The sequence below is a fragment of the Carassius auratus genome, chromosome 44 (genome assembly GCF_003368295.1).
Source record: "Carassius auratus strain Wakin chromosome 44, ASM336829v1, whole genome shotgun sequence".
NCBI classification, from domain to species: Eukaryota; Metazoa; Chordata; class Actinopteri; order Cypriniformes; family Cyprinidae; genus Carassius; species Carassius auratus.
In genome coordinates, this window is record NC_039286.1 from 10,008,640 (window position 1) to 10,034,430 (window position 25,791).

Genomic DNA, 25,791 nt, shown 5'->3' on the forward strand with positions numbered 1-25,791 from the left:
CCCTCTCAGACAGTTTCTGACGAAATCGATCTTCCCACTCTTTTGGAATGGTGGACTTGGTAAAATCAAACACTTTTGGATCAATTGCCTTGGCTTTTGTCGGGGTAACTGATGCCACAGTCACTGTATCTGTAGGATACACATGCGCTAAGACCGTTCCAGATGGTATTGTTACCTCTTTGCACGTCTCGTTCTTAATCAACACTTTGAATTTGTTCTCTTCTACAGCAGAAGAAGGCAGTACAACTGGACGAATGAACAGTCCTGCAGGCAGTATATCATCTGAAGGGGTTTCTACCATAAAAATGTCCTTCTCCAGCGGTTTTTGTGATTCAACTGCACAAACAGCACACATTTCTCCTTTTGATGGTATGACGCAAGTACCTGGACCTGCCCACTTTACTTCTCCAGCAGGTATGTCAATTCTTGTAGGTGATTCTTGTTCGGAGTTGTGAAACCGAATCCTTAATGTGTGTGCCTCCTCTGTCTCATGACCAGTTGTGCCAAGTCCAATCAGACGTTGGAAAAAACTTGCATTTGTCCCAATAATCACAGGCACTTGTTTAGGCCCTTCAGGCTCTGGACAAACCAATGCAAGGATGGAAACAGTCTCTTCTACGCCCATGACAGAAGCAGGGAAAGAAACATCCACCAAGACATATCCCTTGTAGGGATAGCTAGCTGTGCTAAGGCCCCAAATAGACAAACCAGATAGAGGCTGAATGGGTACTGATGACAGGTTTTCAGAGTACCATGGCTCAAAGATGATAGTGACCTGCGATCCACTATCTAGTAAGGTTTCACAGGGCTGACCATTGATCTTCATAGTAATCGTCAGAGCTGGACCCACCAACCCTACAGGAAGACTACTTTTCTCAGCCACAACTGTCTGGCTTTTGCGGGAAAAGCTGGCTTTATCACTGGTGTGTTTACTACTACTCTGATCCGTTCTTTCGTTTCTAGCCTTCCGTAATGATCGCACAAGCTTCTGTATCACCAGACAGTAATTCTCAGGAGCTTTGCATTTCGGAGCAATGTGGCCATCTTCCCCACATTTGTAACAGAAGTAATCTTCTTTAGCCCTTTCAAATCTAGGTTTCAAAGAAGTATCAGCTTGCTCCAGTGATCGTGGATCTCTTGTCGTCTGTGGCAAATGCCTAACACTCAGTGAAGCTAACTGCTCTTCTAGTCTTTGCACCTGTTTCTTTAGTGAGTGTACTTCTGGATCCACTGATGTGTCACCTCCTCTCCTACTTGGTATGGGCTGTGACTCCAACATCGCCTCTGGCACAATTACTTTAGGAGGTCCTTCTGCCACTCTTGTCCGCAGCTCTTCAATCTCAGCTTTCAATTCTCTCACTACAGCTGAACTACTCTGTCTCTCTCGTGGCCGGGGAACTGGCTTTACAGTGAAACCCAGACTATGTCTGGCAGCTTCGCTTTCTTCAGCCTCCCTTATCTCATTCAGAAGAGTTAGAAAGGTAGGTGGCTTTTCTCGTCTCTCCCTCAACCTCAGCTGGAGCAACAACAAGTCAGATTCAACAGCTCCCCGAATTAGCTGCTCAACTCTTGTTTGGTCCAAATTCTTCCAGGGTAACCCACCTTTTTGTGCTACTTTGGTCAGGGATTTCTCTATTCTCTTCAAAAAATCAGAAAGATCTTCACCAGGATTCTGCCTCAGTAATCTGAAAGCAAAATATAAGTCTTCTCCTGATTCAGGAGTTCCAAAAGCTCCCTCCAAAGCCTCGAGATACTGAAGAGAAGTTGCATCTGGGCTTGAAAATCTGATAGCCTTCACAACATCCAGGGCTGAACCCTTCAAGCTCTCAATGATACGTCGGCGCTTCTCTTTCTCTGAACATTCACACTCCACGATCATCATTCTAGCTTGATCCATCCAACTCTCCAAGGCCTCTTCCCCTGTTGGAGTAGGAACAGTACCTGAAAAGATCCTCAAACGTCGGTATGCACCTCCATCACTGACAGGTTTTGAGGTTTTTTCGAGCAATTCACCCACTGCACGGATTATTGCTTCTGGAGAACCTGCATTAGAGCTGGGCGTCGAAAACATAGCTTGAAGATCAGTGAAAGACTTTCCTTCTTGTGTTAACAGCTTTGATAATTTCTCAGCAAACCCAGCAGGCGGGCCCTCAGCACTTTTCGCTACAATCATCTTCCAAGGTGCCCCACCCCTTTCAGTTATCACTTCTTCAGGCACGCGAGAAGGATCAACCACTTCTTTGCACTCACATAGCACAAGTAAAAACCCTGGAGTAAGCCCTTCTTTACAATCCCTAACTCTCACTCTTCCTAACGCTTTGACTGTTTGCATAGTTTCCTCAATGAGTGGCCCCTCCACATCTGCAGGCACTCCCAACAGTAGCACAGCATGTTTCTGATCAATTATTGCTTTCTGACACCAATTGTCAAGTTCAGCTTGTAAGACAGAGTAATCAACATCCATAATTGCCTGATCCACATAAACTAAACTTTTCTGCAGATAATACTCTCTTAGCACTTTACTGATTTTCAAGCAGTATACTGAACAAGGATCATCCCGGACGAGCCCCCACTTTATGTAGCGCCCTCTGCTGTCCTAGATGTATCTATCCTTCGGAATGCTGGACGCTTGAACCCAGATTCGTTTATTTGCCTCTCGACGTGATATTACAATCAATCTGTGACCCTTGGTTCCACACCACCTCTTGTAAAGTGCAACTTAGATCTCTGCAAACTAATATCAATCAACCACAGTTACCTATCTACTCCATTAAAGTGACCACACTATAACTGAAATATACAATGGATTTATTTAAAAGGGAAAAATAAACAGAATTAACAAAATCAAATCAAATTAAATATGAATTCAACCAACTTCTGAATAAATTAGAATTTTCAAATGCAGTGTTTGATTTACTCTTCTATGCACAACAATAGGCACTCAAAGGGTTAATCTTTTAAACTTTCATAGAAATAAGGCTAATGATTCTCCTTTAAATTAACTCAAATTATACACAAAGTACAAATTTGTTTTCACTAAATGTAAATCAACACACCAATGTAATTCTGGTATAGCTATGTAAACTCAGTACATAAATAAAGTAAGATTATGTAAATGAACTTCAGTTTCAGTCAAGTATTTAAACTGCAACACTCGATTAATATACCCAATGAATCACAGAGTATTAAACCGTTATATCCTCCACTAATTCAAAATAAACAACTTATTGTGGGCCCACCACACACACACACACACACACCCCCCCCCCGTTGCAGGCCTGAAACGTTGCTTGTGTGCGTTGAGGCCGAATGAAACGTAAAATGGCCGCTTCACTCAATAAGAGCACAAATAAAATAAACAAAGGGTACCTGAATGTAAATGGCAAGGGTTAACGATTCCCGTCACCCGTCAGATCGATCCACGTGAAACCCTCATCATTTAGGAAGCTCTGTGATGTTCCCGCGATGCCAGAGGAACTCCTAACCACTCGGCGATTAGGAGCGCTATCTGGATTCCTCCTCAGTGGCTCCGTCACTCTCAATCGATGCACTAACAGTTCTTAGTAATCACTTAGATCACCTTTGATGCTCTCACATACACACCGATGTAAGGGATAACGTTAAACTTGAGTAAAGTTTCTCACCAGTAACATAAATAGTCCAATTTACTGCGATAGCGATCAAGCAATAAACTAACAGTTCTTCTGAATCGTCGTGTTGACTTCGTTGTGTGATCGTGTTGACTTCACAACAGAATACTATTCAGCTTAACACTTAAATAATGCAGTAAAGACTATATTTTTACTCAAATAAAACCAGCGCGCTCTGTTATCATGCCGACAACATGCTTCTTTTTTTTCTTCTTTTTTCACCTTCTCACTCACCCTAGCCCTGGCCAATCACAGCTGCCATAACTGATATGAGGCGGGATCAAGCTGTTTTTAGCCAATAACCTTAAACCAAATACAACTTACAGATATTACCATTTCTGAACAGGTACACTTTGATTTAATAATAAACTCTCATCACCAAGCAGCGCATTTCAGCATAAAATAAACAAATAAATAAAATGCAAATGATAATAAAAAATAATCATGTAGAAATTAACCCAGGGTTACAGTAAGTTAACGCTGCTTTATGGAATACACCCCTGATGTTCATTCTTGTTAATTTTGTGCTATTTCTTGTATGAATTTGCTTCAATGCAAAGCAACTTAACATTGCATTCAAGCTTTATATATTATCAGTTCATGCAATTGAACCCATGACCATGGTGCTGCAAGAGTAGCGCTATATTCAACTGTTTGACCTACAGTAATGGCATATGAGCTGCAATGTGCGCCAGACTTCACAAAAATCTGACTATGCAAGTCTACAGAAACAAAGTCTGTGTGCCTTCATCGTCCTGTCCCTGTACCCTCCCTCTCTTCCCTCCCTCCGCTCGATAGCATTGATTACCCAGAGCCTGACGCCTGGGTCCCATCGAGGAGTAAGTGGATATAGCTCTTTACCTCCTACAAGCTTGCATGTGCCCCTGCAGGGACAGGTCGAGGTAAATGAATAGTGTTCTTGCACATAAGTAGATATCGCTAATGTGTGTGCTATTGATAGAGTGAGACAACATGAGTAGCTTCGCCTTTACTTAATACAAAACATAATTCTGGCAGGGCAGTGCCAAGGAGCTCAGTCAGAGGGTGCTAGATTGTAGCAGTTGTTTATAAAGGTTTTTGAAAAAATACTATGATATCTACGCTAGAAATGATCACTGCCTTATAGTGAGCTGAACTTTGTCGGGTTGCACACTGGTTTATAACTTATTTTCTTGACAAAAAGCTCATAAAAATTTTATGTGACAGTGAATGTTCTTGAATGACAAGAAAATATGCCAAAGAATTGATTTTGTGTTCCTGTAGCTCCACTGCTTGAGCACGGCACTCATAAAGCCAAGGTCATGCACAGGGAACACATGCTATGATCATGCTATGCTATGATCAAGTCTCTTCTGATGAAAAGCGTCCAAATGCATTGATGTAAAATGTCAGTAAATCACTAAAATCAGTTTGAGATGGAAAAGATGACACTATAAATGTTGTATTCAACAGTAAAATAAAAATCAAATATAGTTGATGAAGTAAATGGCAAATGTTAAAGAAGTCAAAATATGCAATTTACAGAGTTATTGCTGAGAAAGCAGAAAATTATAAAATCCATACCTTATAGGCCACAATATGTCACTCTGACCAAAAGTATCTGCCAAACACGTACAGTGGCATGGGAAAGTTTTCCCTCACATAATATGTGAAAATGTGAATAACGACACAATGCATCAAACTTTCTGAATTTCAAGGTAAATTGTACTTAACTTGTTTTCCAGGAAACATGCAAGTATCTATAAAGTATCTATAAAAAAAAAGAAGAAGAAGAAAAATTTTGACATCTTCATCCTGTTCAAAGGTTTTCACCCCCAGCTATTGATGCATCGTGTTTCCTTCTGGAGCATCAGTGAATGTTTGAACCTTTTTTAATAGTTGTGTTTGAGTGCCTCAATTGCCCTCAGTGTGAATGTAGACATCTTTTATGTAAAATATCTTACTCATGACAATACTAAATAAAAAAAATAACAAGCATTTTGTATGATCTCTCTTATTTTCTTAAAACTTTTCACATTTTCACAGATTCTGTAAGGGGTTCCCAAACTTTTGCATGCAACTGTAAATCTATGTATTTATTATGAATTAAATTAATTAAAAGAATTAAAAATTAAACAATTGAATTAAAAGAAAACAAACAAGAAAAAAAAGTTATTATTTTATTTCTTTGTAGAACACTTTGGTCAGCCTCAGTTGTGTTTAAATGCGCTATGAATAGACATTGTTTGATAAATGTAAATGCAACTGCAATACTCATTGTCACATCGTTCTGCTGGTTGAACATAAAAAAAGTATTTTTGTTTTATCTTCATACAATGTCAAAATAAGACAAAATAAATACATACATTAATAAATGACAAAAACAGCATACAAGTAGTCCATATATGGCTCACCCCCTACATTTCATGTGTTTCAAGAGTTTCATGTGAGAAACTAACTGAAACGATGGATGATGCCATGCTGAGATGCATCAAAAAAGCTTTAAATTTTATTTAGTTTGTTGGAAAACAGTGGTGAACAAAGTACACAAATCAAGTACTTGAGTAAAAGTACAGATACGTATAATAAAATATTACTCCAGTAAAAGTAAAAGTACTTCTTTTTCAATTTTACTCAAGTGAAAGTACAAAAGTACTCAATTTTTTATGTACTTAAGTAAAAATAATTTTTTTAATAATCCTACTGCTCAAAATACCTGGGATTTTTTCCCAAAATAACCACTATATGGAGTCAAGATATATTTTTGTTGTTGATATGGACTACGCTGACGAGAGTAATGTTCACTGTGAAGCTTACACTGTGATATACCTGAGAGAAAACAGAGACGACCACTGATTTTTACCAGTAAGAACAAAGTATTTTAAAGTTTGTTGTTTTACAGAATATCACAGTTATATATGACATGATAATAAGGCCTGAAGATTTTAAGGAAAATATAATTATATTTTCATAATGATTTTTTCCTTCTTATACCTTGTCTGTGGTGTAAAAACACCCCTGGCCAAACGGGGTGCATCTCTTCCCCTCTTTGATAATTACTGTAGTAACCATGTTCTAAACATCACATCCTTTCTTTTCTCCTCAGATGTAATTATCTATCTATCTATCTATCTATCTATCTATCTATCTATCTATCTATCTATATATATATATATATATATATATATATATAGGAGGTTGAATAAAAATATTTGGACATTATTTATAAAGAAATTACCTAAAGTTAGCACCAGCAAGCTTGTTAGCTAGACATTTAGCATCAGCTACAATTCTTAATAACAATGGATGAAAGTTTAGAGCTCTTCTGATGATTAAGTCTAGAGTGTGTCCACCTTTGTGTGTGGGCCCATGTACATGCTGAATCGAAAAAAAGCCTCAAGTCCAAATATTCATTTATCACCAATTAACTGTTTGACAAACACTTACTACTTCGATGTCCAGATGTGAATTAAAAAAAAATCTCAAACATGCTCAAATGTCCCGATCTGAATCAACCGAGTCGCGAACAGGCTCCGAAGTGCCGATCTGAATCAACCGAGTCGCGAACAGGCTCCGAAGTGCCGATCTGAATCAACCGAGTCGCGAACAGGCTCCGAAGTGCCGATCTGAATCAACCGAGTCGCGAACAGGCTCCGAAGTGCTGATCTGAATCAACCGAGTCGCGAACAGGCTCTGAAGTCCCGATCTGAATCAACCGAGTCGCGAACAGGCTCTGAAGTCCCGATCTGAATCAACCGAGTCGCGAACAGGCTCCGAAGTAAATAAATCGCTAAGACAGTGGTCTCAAACTCAATTCCTGGAGGGCCACAGCTCTGCAGAGTTTAGCTCCAACCAGCTCCAAATCACACCTGCTTGGAAGTTTCTAGTAATCCTGAAGACCTTGATTAGCTGGATCAGGTGTATCTGATTAGGGTTGGAGCAAAACTGTGCAGAGCTGTGGCCCTCCAGGAATTGAGTTTGAGACCAATGTGCTAAGAGAAATAATAAGAGGAGTGAAGTTTCCTACCTTTCTGCTGTGTTTGGTCCTCACGCGCGTCTGACGCTCCGCGGCGCGTCTCCGCCCCTCACACGCGCGTTTACAGCGCTAAATTAATCATCTTGGCTAATTATTATACATTTAACGTTACTTCATTGTCAGCTTCAGGTAGGCTACTTCATTTAATATTGTTTAATGAACTGTTTGAAACAAAAAAAGGTTGTATTTCAGTAATAATTCTAAATTATCAAAATAAAATATATAAAATAATGGTTTCTATTTTAATATCCTTTAAAATATAATCTATTTGCTGTATTTTCAGCATCATTCCTCCAGTCTTCAGTGTCACATGATCTTTAGAAATCATGAAAATATGATGATTTATTATTAGAACTATTAATAGTTGTGCTAACAAATATTATTTTGGAATCTGTGATACTTTTTTCAGGATTCAGGATAAAAAGTTAAAATTAAATAAATAAACTTGAGTAAAAGTACAGATACGTATAATAAAATATTACTCCAGTAAAAGTAAAAGTACTCCTTTTTCAATTTTACTCAAGTGAAAGTACAAAAGTACTCAATTTGTTATGTACTTAAGTAAAAAAGTACTCAAAGATAGATGTTTGCAATTTTATATAGGCTAATTTAATTTTATATTAGCACTTTTTATATATATATATATATATATATATATATATATATATATATATATAATCCTACTGCTCCAAATACCTGGAATTTTTTCCAAAATAACCACTATATGGAGTCAAGATATATTTTTGTTGCTGATATGGACTTGTGTTTTAAAGTGTTTTAAAGTTAGTGGTTTTACAGAACATCACAGTTATATATGACATGATAATAAGGGCTGAAGTTAGGAAGAACATTTTAAGGAAAATATAATTATATTTTCATGATTTTTTCCTTCTCAAACCTTGTCTGTGGTGTAAAAACACCCCTGGCCAAACGGGGTGCATCTCTTCCCCTCTTTGATAATTACTGTAGTTACCATGTTCTGAACATCACATCCTTTCTTTTGTCCCTAGATGTAATCTATATATATATATATATATATATATATATATATATATATATATATATATATATATATATATATATATATATATATATAGGTGGTTGAATACAAATATTTGGACATTATTCATAAAAATTACTTCAAGTTAGCACCAGCAAGCTTGTTAGCTAGACATTTAGCATCAGCTACAATATTTACTTATTTTCAGTACGTTTATGAATAAACATTCATGTCTGTCTAACGTTACTCGTCTAGTTAATCCAAACAAAATACATATGTATAACGTTACTGTTGATACACAATATAAAAACAGACGTCATGGTAGCATTTTAATAAAACTGTTAATATTACTGTAGCGGGGAATTTAGACATGCATGAGTTATTTTATTTAATCTTTGTTAGTTTAAGGTTATTTTATTTTTTAACCTAAAACACAGAGACGCTGATTGATCTGCATCGTTTGCACTGGAACATTTCAGTGGGCTTAAACAGATCACTCTTTACAGCGGATTTAGTTCCCAAACAACTGACAATTTTGACCTAAATATGATTTTCAGTTACAATAATCAATCCTAAATTTCGACATTAATAACTTACTTTTAGCAACATCAGACGCACGCACGCTCACAAGATCTGCCGGTTCTTACTTCTGGAGACTCGCACTAAACGGTTCATTTGAATCAGTGAGTGGTCGACTCCAGAACAGCTGCAATCGGATCATTCTAATTCGTAAACGAATCGTTTGGTGCTATTCGCGATCCGATTAAAGTTTATTTTGAAAAGACTCAGTTCGTTCATGATGAATCAGACACCGCTTCTGCGTGTTGGAGCACGTGATATATTATAGGGAGTAACGATATGTTTTAAGAAATGTAGTGAAGTTAAAAGTACGATCTTATGCTTTGGAATGTAGTGAAGTAAAAGTAAAAGTTACTCAAAATAAAACTTCTCCAGTAAAGTACAGATACTTGAAAAATATACTTAAGTACAGTAACGAAGTAAAGCTACTCTGTTACTGTCCACCACTGTTAGAAAGAGAGAGAGATGTGTGTGTGTGTGTGTGTGTGTGTGTGTGTGTGTGTATATATTAACATACCTACTTACACACATATAAACATATGTGCACACCAACACACTACATTTTTTATATATAGATCATATAGATAAATCATGCATGTGGAAAACAAATGTGTGACGGGTTTTCCCTCTTCCACAAAAGATATTAACCACAAAAGAAATAAAATAATGGCAGAATGTCTATTTATGAGTTATCTGTTCCTTTAAAATCTTTTTCATGTTATTCCATCTGAAATTTTCTCATGCGCTTGCAGTAAAGTTGTAAGATTCAAGAACTCTGAGTACAGCCTATTAACCATAAAACTCATACAAACGCCTATGAGATAATAGGCTCTTCAGTTTAGTTTAATGCATCTGTTCCAGCGTTTAGTTCAAAACATGTCAAGCATATTTGTGTGTTTGCACTGATCGTTCACTGAAGCTATGGTGATTGCCTCATAGCTCACTGACAAGACCAGCTTTACAGAGAAGCAAGGAAGCATTACACACACACACACACAAACACACATACAAAATTGTCTCACTCGATGGCCAGGAAAATACTGACCACCACAAAATGGCAATAAAATCAATCTCAAGGTTTCACTCCATTACATTTCAGATTGATCTCTTTTCAAATATTTTCTTTCTCCTCAACTTCCCTTTCCTCCTTCTCTTTCACATCTCTTGATACAGGATATATAAATGGCCTCACACAAGATAGACAAATTAGATTTAGATTAGATTTTTTTAATATATATAATTTTCACACCATTCTATTAGTCACAAACTAATTATTTTCACACTGCTATTTTTAATGCCCACTATGTTTATTAATAGAATAGAATAGAATAGAATAGAATAATACCTAAGAGAATTGTACAAAGTTGCATTAGTGATATAATAAAACTGCCTGTTCCTGGGAAAGCTGCGAGCATATGGAAGCTATTGTTATTTTAAAACCACACCCTTCAATTTAAGGATAAGAACATATAAATGGACACTGCAGAACACAGAAGCATGTGATTACTGTCAATTTATGTGGCAGTTTCAGACTTCATAAAAATGTCTATAGTGTTTTGATTGAAGAAGACTTATTCGGTTACAAATGTGGAGGCAGATGGATTGTATTGTCAGAAATTCTCAATGAGATAGAAACTCTAATCCGTCCATGCTGAATGGTTTCCTTTTCAATAATGAACAGTTTACCTCTCAGAGATGTCATCAGGTTGTGTGCTGCTGGCAGATATCAGGGTCATCTTTTTGCTGTCACTGTATTCTTCCTCCAATAGCGTCTGTCTGCAGTAATCAAAGTAGAGAAACATTATGTGAGCAGTTTTTAGGAGCGCAGGAGTCATGTCTTGTTTTGGCCTTATATTGCCTCGTACTTTTCTAAAATTAGACCATCTACTTCAATAGTTTGTTACCTTGTTTTCAGTAGATGCTCACATGTGTAACTGCATTTGTAATTTACATTTTGGGCTCAAAATACCAACTAAAGTCAAAGTTAATTCACATTTTCAGATCTACATTTGGCTACTATAGAATCATACAATTTAGAGTGTGTGCCCACTTTTTCTGTGGCCTTGGTTCCAGACGTATTTTTCTCATTAATTTTCTCTTTAGAGATTAAAAAAAAATCCTCAATAACGATGTCTAAGCCATGAAGCATCAAATCAGGTTATAACATTACAAATACTGTTTCGAAGCAAAAAAATACTGTTTTCTCTTTTAAGAGAAAATGAACTGCAATCTCATCAAGCATGTGTCACAGTGTCTGGTTCATGTATCCCTGGCTGTCCACTAGAGGGCTCCCATATCGTCACCCCACTTCAGGAACTGCATTTCCCACAAGCCTTTGTCTGGACTCATCACTGTTATTTGCACACAGCTGTTCCCACTTACATTGTTTGCACCTACATAGTTTGCACCAGCCTATTTATACCCTGAAATTTAGCATTACATCACTTTCTCAACAATAGCTCCTCTGCAGTGAATGGGTGCCGTCAGAATGATTACTTGTGGATTATTGTGATGTTTTTATCAGCTGTTTGGACTCTCATTCTTTTTTTATGGTTTATTTAGAATCAAACAGCTTTCTTTGCCTTAAGGAAAGGAAAGAAGCAATTAAAAGTCTGTTGAAAAATAATAGTGTGTAATAGTCAACATAAATGTTGTTATGACATGGTACGCTGTGAGAGCCAGTGAGAAGCATTTGAATTCTGCACAGAATTCTGTTAACAGTCCTGGCATAGAAAACCAGAAGTAGTAATGCTAACTATACTGTATAACCATGTTGTTGTTGCATTCATTTCAGGGTTTGTACAACCTTCTGAAACTTTTCAGTGACTTTCTTTTCACACAACTATTTCTAGTACTTTAAAGGTCTAAAATGTATCCAATTTGAATGTTAATTACTCCAGTCTTCAGTGTCACGATCCTTCAGAAATCATTCTATTATACTGATTTACTCTATAAAAAAAGACAATTCACATTATTATCAATGTTGAAAACAGTTTAGTTGCATAATGTTTTGTTGTATTTTCTTTGATGAATAGAATGTTAATTGACAACAAGTGCATTTATTTGAAATTTTAAGGTGTGTGTGTGTGTGTGTGTGTGTGTGTGTGTGTGTGTGTGGAGACATGGGAGATATTTCACAAAGGGAGCCAGAACCTCTCAGGTCTCAAGGGTCACTGATATTATCATGATGATTGGAATGGTTGTGTGTTCTCAGACTTTAGCACATGGTTGTGGTCCAGATAGAGTAGAAATTGTGCTCTGGTCTGAATGTTTGGAAGTCCTACTGTATGTGACACGAAACACACTGTGCTTTGGTGTTGTGCTGTTTTTACAGAGGAGAGGACAGCTGCTGCCATCTAGTGGAGTAACAATGACATGATTCTCTATTAATACTAGGATCAGAGAGATGCAGAGAAACCATTTAGAAAGAAAATAAATATATGATTAACTCATGCCCAGGGGTGCGGGAACAGCCTATTTACACTAAGTGAAAATATAACATTTTCTTAGCAATAAATGCTATTTACACTAAGCGAAAATATAACATTTTCTTAGCAATAAATGCTATTTACACTAAGTGAAAATAGCAGTATTTGTGTAGTGTATACTGTATGTGTTTGCGTCTGATATACTGCAAAAAGCTTGATTATATTTATACTATGTTAAAATAGCAGGATATTCTGCTTATTACTTATTGCAGATAAGGTTGAGTTAATGCTGGATAACTAGCATTAAAGGGGACATTACACACACAGCTTCTTCCAATGTCAGGTAAATTTTGAGAACTTATACAGGTGCTGGTCATATAATTAGAATATCATCAAAAAGTTGATTTCACTAATTCCATTCAAAAAGTGAAACTTTATAGTATATTATATTCATTCATTACACACAGACTGATATATTTCAAATGTTTATTTCTTTTAATTTTGATGTTTATAACTGACTACTAAGGAAAATCCCAAATTCAGTATCTCAGAAAATTTGAATATTGTGAATATTGAAAGGCCTTTAAATGGTCTCTCAGTTTGGTTCAGTAGGCTACACAATCATGGGGAAGATCTGACAGTTGTCCAGTAGACAATCACTGACACCCTTCACACGGAGCCACAAACATTCATTGCCAAAGAAGCTGGCTGTTCACAGAGTGCTGTATCCAAGCATGTTAACAGAAGGTTGAGTGGAAGGAAAAAGTATAGAATAAAAATATGCACAACCAACCAAGAGAACCACAGCCTTATGAGGATTGTCAAGCAAAATCGATTCAAGAATTTGAGTGAACTTCACAAGGAATGGACTGAGGCTGGAGTCAAGGCATCAAGAGCCACCACACACAGACGTGTCAAAGAATTTGCTGAACCACAGACAATATCAGAGGCATCTTACCTGGGATAAGGAGAAGAAGAACTGGACTGTTGCCCAGTGGTCCAAAGTCCTCTTTTCAGAAGAGAGAAAGGTTTGTTATTTCATTTGAAAACCAAGGTCCTAGAGCCTGGAGGAAGGATGAAGAAGCTCATAGCCCAAGTTGCTTGAAGTCCAGTGTTAAGTTTGCAAAGTCTGTAATGATTTGCGGTGCAATGTCATCTGCTGGTGTTGAACCATTGGGATTTTTGAAAACCAAAGTCACTGCACCCATTTACCAAGAAATTTTGGAGCACGTCATGCTTCAATTTCAATTAAATCAATTTGATAAACAAGTTCAAGGTCAAAAGTGATATAAAAGTCATCAAAATGTTATATTACCTAAAATCTGTAATGTGTTTGATTATGTTACTAACTTCTACTACTAACTATTACTACTTTTGTCATGTAAAATCAAATCAGTTAAAGACTACAATTTGTAAGTAATATACCCAGCTCTGCTTGCAGATCCACTTTTAACAGCAATAACTTCAAGTAATAATTTTATATAGGACTTTATCAGTCTCTCACATCATCCTGCAGGAATTCTGGCCCACTCTTCTTTACAACCTTGCTCCATTTAATTGATGTTTGTGGATAGCATTTTAGTCAGAATGATGTCTGGACTTTGACTGGGATATTGCAACACCTTGACTCTTTTCTTTTTCAGACGTTCTGTTGTAGATTTGCTTGGGATCATTGTCCTGTTAAATGACCCAATTTTGGCCCTTCACCAGCATGCTTGACTTCTGGTATGAGGAGAGTGTCCTGAAATGCTCTTTTGGCTTTCACCAAATATGGCGCTGTGTTATGGCGAAACATCTCTAATTTTGGTCTTGTCTGTTCAAAGGACATTGTTCTAGAGGTCTTATGGTTGGTTCAGATGGAACCTTGCAAACCTAAGCTATCCTGCCATGTTCTTTTTAGAGAGAAGAGGCTTTCTTCTGGCAACCCTTCCAAACATGGCATACTTGTCTGGTCTTTTTCTAATTGTACTGTCAAAAACTTTCGTTTAACATGTTAACTGAGGCCTGTAGAGTCTGAGGTGTATTTCTTAAGTGTTTTACATTCCGATGGGGTGAATTTCCTGGGAAATCCACTCCTGGGAATACTGTTGTCTTGAATGTCTTCTATTTGTGAATAATGCTTCTCACTGTGCAAAGATGGACTACAAATAGTTTGGAAATGGCTGTATTACCCTTCTCAAATGAATAGCAGCAACAATTGCTTCTCTAAAATCATTGCTGATGTCTTTCCTCTTTGGCATAGTGTTAACACACGCCTGAAGTCTCCAGAACAAGAAACTGCTTTTACAGAGCTTCTAAAAAATAAATAAATAAAGCACGTTTATTCTTACCATAATGTATTTCTGTAAATTAGATTGAGAAAGTACCAGCAATCACATACTGTTGGCCTGCTGAAGAAGTGTTGAAGTCTGGGGTGTTCCTACAACCAGTGGGTGGGACTTTGTTCCTTGACAGTAACATCACTGTTAATGTTGAGTAACTAAAGGCTGAAGTGGACATTTAGAGAGAAGAAGAGAAGAAACAAATAAAAATAAATTCAATTGTGCCTTCAGGATCATAGATACCTGCCAAATAAAGTAGAGGTAAGCATGGGGACATTGTGTAATGCAGAGGTGTAAGTTTATTATTAGATCCATTATTAAGAAAATAACAATAATCCAGTGCAGGATTTTATCTGTGCTGTAATATCTGATAATGTTTGCTGATGCATGATGGGGTTTTGTGTTGAAACATGATTATTTGTCTTATTAGTATTTCATTTACTAGTACAAATGTTTGCTAAATAAAAAAAACATAATATTCCCTTTTTTAAATTAATTATTCGCTTTTGTTCTTTGACACAGCACAGCAGATTGGGGGGTTGTGAAACAACAACAAATCTGTATTGTGGTAACTGTAACCGTAGCAACATAATTAAATGGCTTCTGTGATTACAATTGGTATTGTTCTTTGTATATATAATTATTATAATGTAATATAACTTATATAATGACTTAGTATATTCACCTTATTTTTCTACACTAAAATAAGCTATTTCTTGTGAATATGCAAAACGTCTGATAAATGCAGTAAACAGTTAAACTATTTGTTATAAGCCAATGTTTATAATTATGATAATAAATTAAAATAAGATGATAAGTTTGCAATATAAGGTAGCATAAAACACTGCTTTTGTACAAGTAAAATAACTTAAAATAACTAAATGTTATATAAGTGGTAAGTGGTATTCAGTCTGATGTTTGCTACTGGTGGTGGCATCCTCTGACTAAACACAAATCCATCTATCAATCCATCCATCCATCCGTCTGTCTGTCTGTCATATGTTTGTCAGTGAGATAAAGCAGATAAAGAAATTATATTAAATATATTTATACAGTTTATAATTACTTTCTGACTGATGTCGATGTCTGATGTAGTAAAATGTCAGACACTAGAGGGAGTTGTTTGATATTGCTTGACTAGATTTTCTACACTGTAGCTAAGATTATTAAAGATCATTTAGATTATTATATCAATCCAACCCACTCCATTGATTTTGTATTGTGGGAAGCTGCCTCCTTGTCATTTCTGACTTATATATAAAAAAAAAAAAACAGAAAAATATCTAAAAGCTGCTATGTGACAATGCATACAGTAAACAAGTTACAAAAAACAACAGAACTACTTTTTTATAAGCTGTCAAACCAACAAACACAAGCATTTAAAGGGGCATGATACCCCAAACAACTTTTTCTGACAATTTAGCAGAGGTGTTTGGGTTGCACACCATATAACATAATCTGATTATTTTAACTGCTGGAGAAAAAAGGTTAATTTTTAGATTATTTACACCATTTTCATCTTCTTAGTTTAAAATCTACATTGTGTTGACGTCACAATTTGTGACGTGGCAAATGGCTGTAAAATATCTGTAATTAATGTTCATGGATTGGAGGACAGTGTTTGTGTATGGTTTGTAATAAGAGTTGGGCACAGATGCGATTCATTCACTTAGTGAGTATTTACACGATTATAACCATTTTTTACAGCGCCATGACATGGCACGTCAAAAGGCTTATATAAATGCTGCAGAATAAGCATTAAAAGTTAAAATCTTTGACACAAAATCTATGACAAAATCTAAGACACTTTGTGCCCCCCAGGGTTTGGCCTAAATGCACTCTATGAAGCCCCTTTCACACTGCACGTCGGACCCGCAATATTTCCGGAACATTGCCGGGTCGCCTTCTGTGTGAAAGCAACCACGTCCTGGGATTGATTACCAAATTGAATCCGGGTCGGGGACCTAGTAACATTGCGGGGTTCGACCCGGGACGAGCGCTGTGTGAACAAAAGCCAGATCTAATTCCGTGTCGAAGTGATGACGCGCGTTATCGCGTGACTCTTTTACCGGCTGTTTTGAAGGAAGATCAATGTTCGTGACGAAAACATATGTGCAAACTTTAATGAAGCAGAGATCAGTTAGTTCCTCACTTTCCGCGCTGACGCAGAGATCGTTTGCTTGCTTCAGTTAAAGTATAACGTGCCAAGTGTTGTCGACTCGTACATTACACGTCACGCGCTGATGTCACGTGTCGTTACGGGATCTTCAAGGGTTGTGTGTGAAAGCATGCACATATACCGGGTCATCACTGGCAGTGTGAAAGTGCAAAATCTAGCGACCAGGGAACAATTGCAGGAACACTTTACCCCTGTATTTGCCGGAATGGCAGTGTGAAAGGGGCTCTAGAAGACCAACAAGTTCTACAGTAAAATGGAATCAGTAACAGACTACAATTTGTATCTACACAGCTCTGCTTGTAGATCCACTTTTAGCAGCAAAAACTTGAAGGAATAATTTTATATAGGACTTTATCAGTCTCTCATATCATTCTGGATGAATTCTGGCCCACTCTTCTTTACAACCTTGCTCCATTTTATTGAGGTTTGTGGACAACATTTCAGTCAAGATGAGGTCTTGACTTTGACTAAGATATTGCAACACCTTGATTCTTTTCTTTTTCAGCCGTTCTGTTGTAGATTTGCTGGTGTGTTTGGGATCAGTGTCCTGTTCCATGACCCAATCATAATAGTTTTTACAGCTCCATGACACGGCCTGTCAAAAGGCTTATGAACGGAGTAAGCAGAGTAAGCCTTAAAAGTTAAAATCTTTGACAAAAAGTCTATGACACATTGAGGTCTACCCAGTGAAATGCCTTGCGCATTCCACACAGGCTGCTAGATTCTCTTTTGCCAGAAAGTCATAAATACGTAAGGTTGAAAATAAATTATGTTTATAGAGATGCCCCTATAATTTATTCTTTTAAGTTTAGTTTTAATCCAAATGCATGTGCTAGGTGAGTGAACATCAAAGATCACACAACAGAAGGAAGTGAGCATGCTCTCTCTCTCTCTCTCTCTCATGTAAAAAATATCAAATATCAAAATCAAATCTCATGTGGTATCGGGATTGGTGCATCCCTAGTGTTTGGGTAAGCTGCAGTATCTTTGCGAGTTAATTCCAAATTTGCCCCTCAGGCAGCTACTTGACAGCGATACTGAATGGATCAAAAGCTCAAAACACTGGCAACATACACACTGACACTATAATATGATTAACCTCTAATTAAATTCAAGTTTAAATTCAATTCAAGTTTATTTGTATAGCGCTTTTTACAATACAAATCATTACAAAGCAACTTTACAGAAAATTACGTTTCTACAATATTTAGTAGTAAACTTATAAGTGGTGACTGTCAGTTTATGTGCATATGACAGGATTTTTCAGAAAAATTAATATAGGAGCTAGTCAGCCAGACGGTGAACATTATTAACAGCAGTTACTGTTGTTTTAAATAGCTGTTTTATGTTAAAATGTTTTGAATTTAAATTTTTTTTAAAATTATGATTATTGCTTGTCGCATAATCCCCAAAAGACTTGAGGCTATAAAAGTGCTTCCACTAAGCACTTAGTCAAGAGTATTAATACTTATGCAATGTACTTATTTCAGAATCTGAATGTGAACACTCGACTACCGATCGAGCAGCAAGCATGGTGATTTTTGCAATGTCTTGTCCTTGCTCTCACGGAACCGAGGTTACAACAGTAAGAGGACGTGTAGCTGGCGTGACTAGACCAATGAGCAATCTTTGCTCAGGTATACTGAATTTGCATATCTAGCCAAAATAAGTGAGCACCTGCACTGAATACAGAGCAGACACAGTGATACTATACACAGCGATATCTTATGTTGAGAGGGCATTCCTGTTCCTGGCTCGCGCAAACCACCACAATAGCGTCCACTATCCAATGAGAAAGTCAAGTCAAGTCAAGTCTGCTTTATTGTCAATTCTTCGACATGTACAGGACATACATACAGATTATTGAAAGTGCGTTACTCTCAGACCATTGTTGCATACAGATAACACTAACAGTAGAACATTAAATACATATAAAATACGAAGTACAACTATACAAATATACAAACAGGTCATGTAAAATGAAAAAGTAAAGCAGCACAAGGCACATGGGCAGATAGAGTGCAAACAAGTGAAATAAACAAACAGTGCAGATATAATTATTGTAGTGCAAAGAGCTTATTCAGTCTGTTTAAAGTGTCAAAAATCTCAGAGAGCAGTTCTTTATTTAAACTGACAGAAGAGGTAGTTGAATGAGGTCAGTTAAATGCTGAATGAGATAGTTAGCAGACCAGTGCTGCACAAAGTGCCTGGTGCAGGTCTCAGTGTGTTAGTGGGAGCCGGGGGGGTGAGAGGTTCAGAGTACAGTGGTGCATGGGGAAAAAGAGGGGAGATGGGGCAAGGTCGGGAGGGAGCTCAGCTTCCTGACAGCCTGATGAATGATTATTGTCACTGCACCACCTGGCCAGGCGGCTCACCCCGCTCCTGCAGTTTGTCTCAACTCTGTTGCCAATGAGACCCACCACAGTCATGTCATCCGCAATTAATAAAGAAGTTAGAGTTGTGTGACGGTGAGCACAAGTCCCTGCTTAGACACAGCTCATCCCCTGGCACAGCCACCGTAGCAATCAAACAACTAGTCAGACTGATGAAAGGCGGCCGAGTAGTCGATAAAGATCCTCAAGGCCCTAACTGGACAAATGACGTTCTGAGCCTCGTAAGGTCAACAGCTCAGCAGATAAAGCGATAAAGGAAATAACCTGCACCCTAAAGAGATAGAAAGAAATTTAAGCACATAGCCTGGTTTGGGCCAGAGAGTAACACTGCAGTCCCCAGGTCCAAAACGAATTAAATCCTCATCCACTAAACACATGTGCAAATCTCCTATGCGATACGGCCACCAGAGGGTACTCCTGTGGTTTTTTGTGAGCACATAGCTTATGTTGCTTGGTACCATGTGCTCTCTTCAGTCTTATTGTCTGTCCCTTCCCATCACAATGTGGGAAGATTTGCAATGCACAGCACAAATGTTCATACAAGGAAAGAATGTGTAACATTTACTCTCACTGTTGGTGCAGCCATATTGTGGAGATGCTCTGTGTTTTGTTGTGAAAGCAAAACTACTTTGTTTGACCTTCCAAAAGAGGACAACAATCAGTGGTTAAGATGTATTTACAACACTTTTACAGAACAATTCAACCCAAATATTATATATACAGAGAATGAGGAACATTTCCTCGGAGGGTAGCCTACAATATGGTGTCTGTTTCTATAAGGTGGGGCAATTCCAACTTTGCAAGGACATTCTGGTGCTTCTGACTCACAGTCTGTAAATATGTTTTCATATTTAAATAATTTTAACGCTTGGGGGATGGTCCTCTCATTAGCTCCCTCCTCCTCTTGACAGGACCCTCAGGATAAAGGCTTGGCAGCTGAAGATGGCCTGCTATAATGGCGGGGGCTCTTCCTCACTCCGTGGAGTCTTTTCCAGGATCCAGGCCACTGTTGTGGTGAACATCCGATTCCAGCGGCAGGCTGTTGAGACCCTCTTTGTGCTGAACAGGGTGTAGAAGAGGAGTGTGATCTAGGAAGCTACTGGGACTTGCACCGTGGCATCAGATGTTTCCACACGCTTTTGTGCCTCAGCAAAATGCTTGACCACAGACTACACAATATCACCAAAGAGGTTGGAAGGAGATATTGCCATGTTTAGTGATCTTAGCCCTTCAGGTCCACCAGCTTCCCAGTTCAGGTCGAGCTCCTTCACTGCCTTGGCAAGGACCCTGGTGAGTTGCCCATGGAGGTCTGCAGGGCACCTCTATGTCAGTATAATACGTCGCCACTCCATCCAGTCCTTCTAAGAGGCTGAGATGGACATGGAGTTCTCTTCCACCTGGGCCCCAAAGGAGATGAAGTCTGGAACGGCCTGAGCTGGGCAGGAGTAGTCATCCGTAAAAGAGGACCAACGAATGGGTCGATGATGGGGGAGGAGGGTCCACCACTAGTTCGTAGAATACAGACCGGCAGTTCTTTGCAGTGAGAGCATTCCAGGTCAGAGAAGGCCGCTTCAGCATGAATCCGGCCCAACGTAAAGTCACAGTTCTGATGGGTATCTGGCAGGCTTATGGGGCCTGCACAAATCCCGCAGTAAGTATTTTTCATTTCCAGTTCTTCTTTGAATAGAAATGTGAAAGTTCAGTGAAGTACATTCTGATGTAATTGCCAGTCAGTATTTGCATGCAATTTGCGTAGATGAGCGTCAATTGGCCAGATAATAAACAGGCACTATCATATAAGACTTCAGGATTTTGGAAAAGGGGAGAAGTTCCCACTGCGATTCTCGCAATGTAGAGTGAAAGCTCGACAGGGAACATTGTGTCATTGTGACTTTTTTATGGGCAGTGATTAGTTGGAGGCAAAAAGATTCCCCTGACCGCTTTACTAACACTAGCTTTAAAATTCTATTGGCTTGTTTTTTAACAATGACTGAAGAAAATTCTATTTTACCTGAATATGTAGTGTCACTCACTGTCCGGGACTGCAATTGTTATTTGAACATGTTAACTTTAACTGAAGGAACCAAACTGGCCGACTCGTACACACTTACTCAATAGATAGAAGCTGAGATGGACATGGTGTTCTCTTCCTCCTGGGTGCCAAGATACAGATAAGAGGACTTAAAGGAGACACACAAAACAAGGTGGTATGACAGAAACTCCCGCACACTACTTGAAAAGTATTCAGTTATTCTGAATTATTCACTGGAATCGATGTCAATTTTGGGGGAGGATTTACTGGGCTGAATAAACAGATTTTGAGGAAATAGCTCATCATCTGATGAATCGAAAACCTGTTTGCTAATCTTTAACCTGTTTTATACCAAACAATACCTTCACTGGAAACTAGATTTTGCCTTGATAAAAAATTATTTGTTTAAGAAAAAGCAAAGTAGGGAATGTTGCAACAAGTAGGATTAATTTACAGCATTATTAACAACAAATGTGTGTCGTATTACTAGTAAAATGTGTAAAAATACTGATTTTTTTTTTCTGGTTGGTTTTCAGGTTTTAAATGAAACTGAGTTTCAATAAATAGACTGAAATGAGACTTGTATATATATATATATATATATATACAAGTCTCATTTCAGTCTAGTTTCATTTTCATATATATATATATATATATATATATATATATATATATATATATATATATATATATATATATATATATATATATATACATATATATAATATATTAGGGCTGTTGCGATATACCGGTATTGACGATAACCGTGATATATTATTTTACTAGTCATAGACTGGGAAATATTATATAACCTATTAACAGCAGTTTTCTGTGTTCATATACTTAAGTAAAGGGTGATTATTTTAATAAGTACCGCGTTTTCTTTACTCGTCTTATTTTTGTATTTGCAATCAATACGGCCTGTGCGTAGCAACACTTCATTTCTTTCTTTGTTCAAATCTATGAAGAGTTACACGATTAAAACAGATCTTGAAAAACTGAGCGACCACATGCTACATTAAACTCTGTAAAATGTTAAGTTGGTCACAGTGCCATGCACTTAATGCCTCATCTGTGGTCATTCTTCAACAAGGTTCATTAGTTAACATTAGTTAATTACATTAGTTAACATATATAAATAACATAAATAATAATGAACAATATTTCCACAGCATTTATTAATCTTAGTTCATGTTAATTTCAGCATTTACTAATGCATTGTTAAAATCACAAGTTGTGTTTGTAAACATTAATGTACTATGAACATGAACATTGAATAACTCGATTTTTATTAACATTAACAAAGATTAATAAATTGTGTAATAAATGTATTGTTCGTTGTTCATTCATGTTCGTTAATACATTAATGTTAACAAATGGCATCTTATTGTAAAGTATTACCATTAATATTTATTCATCACACCGTTGAACTTGACAGTATTTTCTCTCTTGTTATTTCATAAGAGCTTCAAAGATGCTCGTTGTGTGAAAAAGAAAAACTCAATAACAAAGTAAAAAATTATTTGACTGATATCTTCCCCACCCCAAGGTTTCTATAGATATCACGATATATCGACATCATGAATTCTTATGGCCACAATAACCGTGATATGAAAAATCTAATATCGTGACAGCCCTAATATATATATATATATATATATATATATATATATGAATTTTGCACCCCTGATTATGCACCCCCAAGTACTGGTAGGTTTAGGGTTGGGTTCAGGGAGAGGTGTGGAATTTAGAAGTCAGGTAGCGTGTAAGGGAGACTTTGAAGGACTGTATATAAATTCAATATGTGTGTGGTAATCACTCCCGGATGTTGGTCAGGACAGAAACCACAGCATTTTGCTGAGTTGAGGGTATTTACTGAACAATTAAAGTAGGCATGGGCAAACAATTTTTCATTTGATTTGATACTTTATCAGCATGAAAGTAGTTTAAACAGTGTGCTTCTGAAATTAAACAAATAACAAATATGAATAACAGCACCATTAAATTAGTACCCATATACATTAATTTCAATAACTAAACAAAAACTAGACTAAACAATAACTGGTCTCAATGTCAAATGCAAAAATGTTAATCCATACGCATGGATTAACATTTTTGCATTTGACATTGAGAGCATAGGCCATAATTTAGGTATATTTTTGAGATGGAAAAATGCAGTTTTACAAATGCTAGAAATGTGGCTTTCTGAGGAAAGATTGATATCAAATAGCACACTTAAGTTCCTAACTGATGATGAAGAATTGACAGAGCAGCCATCAAGTCTTAGACAGCGTTCTAGGTTATTACATGCAGTTTTTATGTCCTATAATTAACACTATAATCTTTTTATGACCTCAAGATTAGATTATTATAATGCTTTATTGGGTGGTTGTGCATGCACGCTTAATAAACAAACTCCAGTAAGTCCAAAGGGCAGCAGTTATTACTAGAGCCAGGGGGTAGGACCATATTAGCCCGGTCCTGTCAACACTGCACTGGTAAACATTGTATAGATTTTAAAATCTCGCTTATTACTTATAAAGCCCTGAATGGTTGGCACCTCAGTATTTGAATGAGCTCCTGTTTCATTATAATCCTCCACATCTGCTGCATTCACAAAACTAGAATGTCAAAATCAATTGCAGGCAGCAGATACTTTTCCTATTTAGCGCCTAAACTCTGGAATAATCTACCTAACATTGTTGGAGAGGCAGCCAACTCTTGCAGCTTAAATCTAGATTAAAGATAACCCGATGTACTTGCTAAATTGTTAGAAAAATGCCATCTACACTAAAATTAGTCTTTTTCTCTCTTATTCCAAGGTCACTGTAGCCACCAGACCCAGTATGTATTCAGACCAGATGGTGGATCAGTACCTAGAAAGGACCTCTACAGTACATCACTGAAAGACAGCGGAGACCAGGACAACTAGATGAGCCCCAGATACAGATCCCTGTAAAGACCTTGTCTCACACGACCACCGGGAAAAGACCACAGGAAACAGATGACTATTCTGCACAATCTGACTTTGCTGTACCCTGGAATTGAACTGCTGGTTTCGTCTGATCAAAGGAGAAATAGTCCCCCAACTGAGCCTGGCTTCTCCCTAGATTTTTTTCACCATTCTGTCACCGATGGAGATTTGGTTCCTTGCCACTGTCGCCTCTGGTTTGCTTAGTTGGGGACACTTCATTTACAGTGACATTGTTGACTTGATTGTAAATGATTGCACAGACACTATTTAAACTGAACAGAGATGATGATATCACTGAATTCAATGAAAAACTGCCTTTAACTGTTTTCCAGATTAATGTTTTTCAGTTGCTTTGACACAATTTTTTTTGTTTAAAGCACTATATAAATAAAGCTGACTTGACTTGACTTGATTTGACTTAACAAACTCGTCAGTCTTGGTCATTGAACAGAGATAAATTACTTATATTCTGGATGGCTTGTGCAATACTTAGCTCATTCTATAATACTTTTATTATTCCCTAAAGATCTGTAAACACATAATTAAGGTAAGATATAACAAAAGGTCATAACCATTTCTATAGAACCAAGCTGGCCAACTTAAATTCTCCTAAGTAACATTATATAATCATGCCGTGATTTCAACCTGGATTTAGGTTGGTCAACAACACGCTGTTGTTCTAACAAAAAAAAACAAAAAACAATAACCTCTACAGTCTAAATATACATTACTAGTGCTAATGTTTTAGCCACAGCGATAAAACATTTTAGTCAGTTACTAACCTGACTTGACATAATTAATTAGATTCAATAATCTCAGAGTAAGCCAGAATTAGTTCAAATGTAACAATTTATTATCAGTCAGGTAAATATGAAGAGTTCAGATGCAAAAGCCTCTAAATGCCATCTGAAATTTGCATCTTAAATTAGGATTTTTATCAAGCTCCTATGCTTAGGTTGAGTCATTTTACTTTTAATGGCAATGTGCAGGTCCTTTTCCAGGCTATTAAAGTGAAATAACTGAACATAAATATAGCAGCCTGATAAAAATCCTAATTTCAGATGAAAATTTCAGATGGCATTTAGAGGCTTTTGCATCTGAACTCTTCATATGTATTATGCCAATTACATAGTCAACTCAGAATATCAAATCAATCAAACATCAAATTCTCAAAGATGCATCTAAGAGTAAGAAATGCATACCTGACTTTAAAATGATAC

The 25,791-nt window shown here is 37.1% G+C and overlaps 1 long non-coding RNA gene across 1 annotated transcript; it reads left to right on the forward strand.

Annotated features, from left to right (window-relative positions):
• The first annotated feature begins 15,129 nt into the window (after nucleotides 1–15,129).
• On the forward strand, nucleotides 15,130–22,072 carry LOC113061998 (uncharacterized). The gene is made up of 3 exons (XR_003278484.1): nucleotides 15,130–15,254; nucleotides 20,477–21,216; nucleotides 21,646–22,072. It is a non-coding gene; the product is annotated as an uncharacterized LOC113061998 (long non-coding RNA).
• The last annotated feature ends 3,719 nt before the right edge of the window (nucleotides 22,073–25,791 follow it).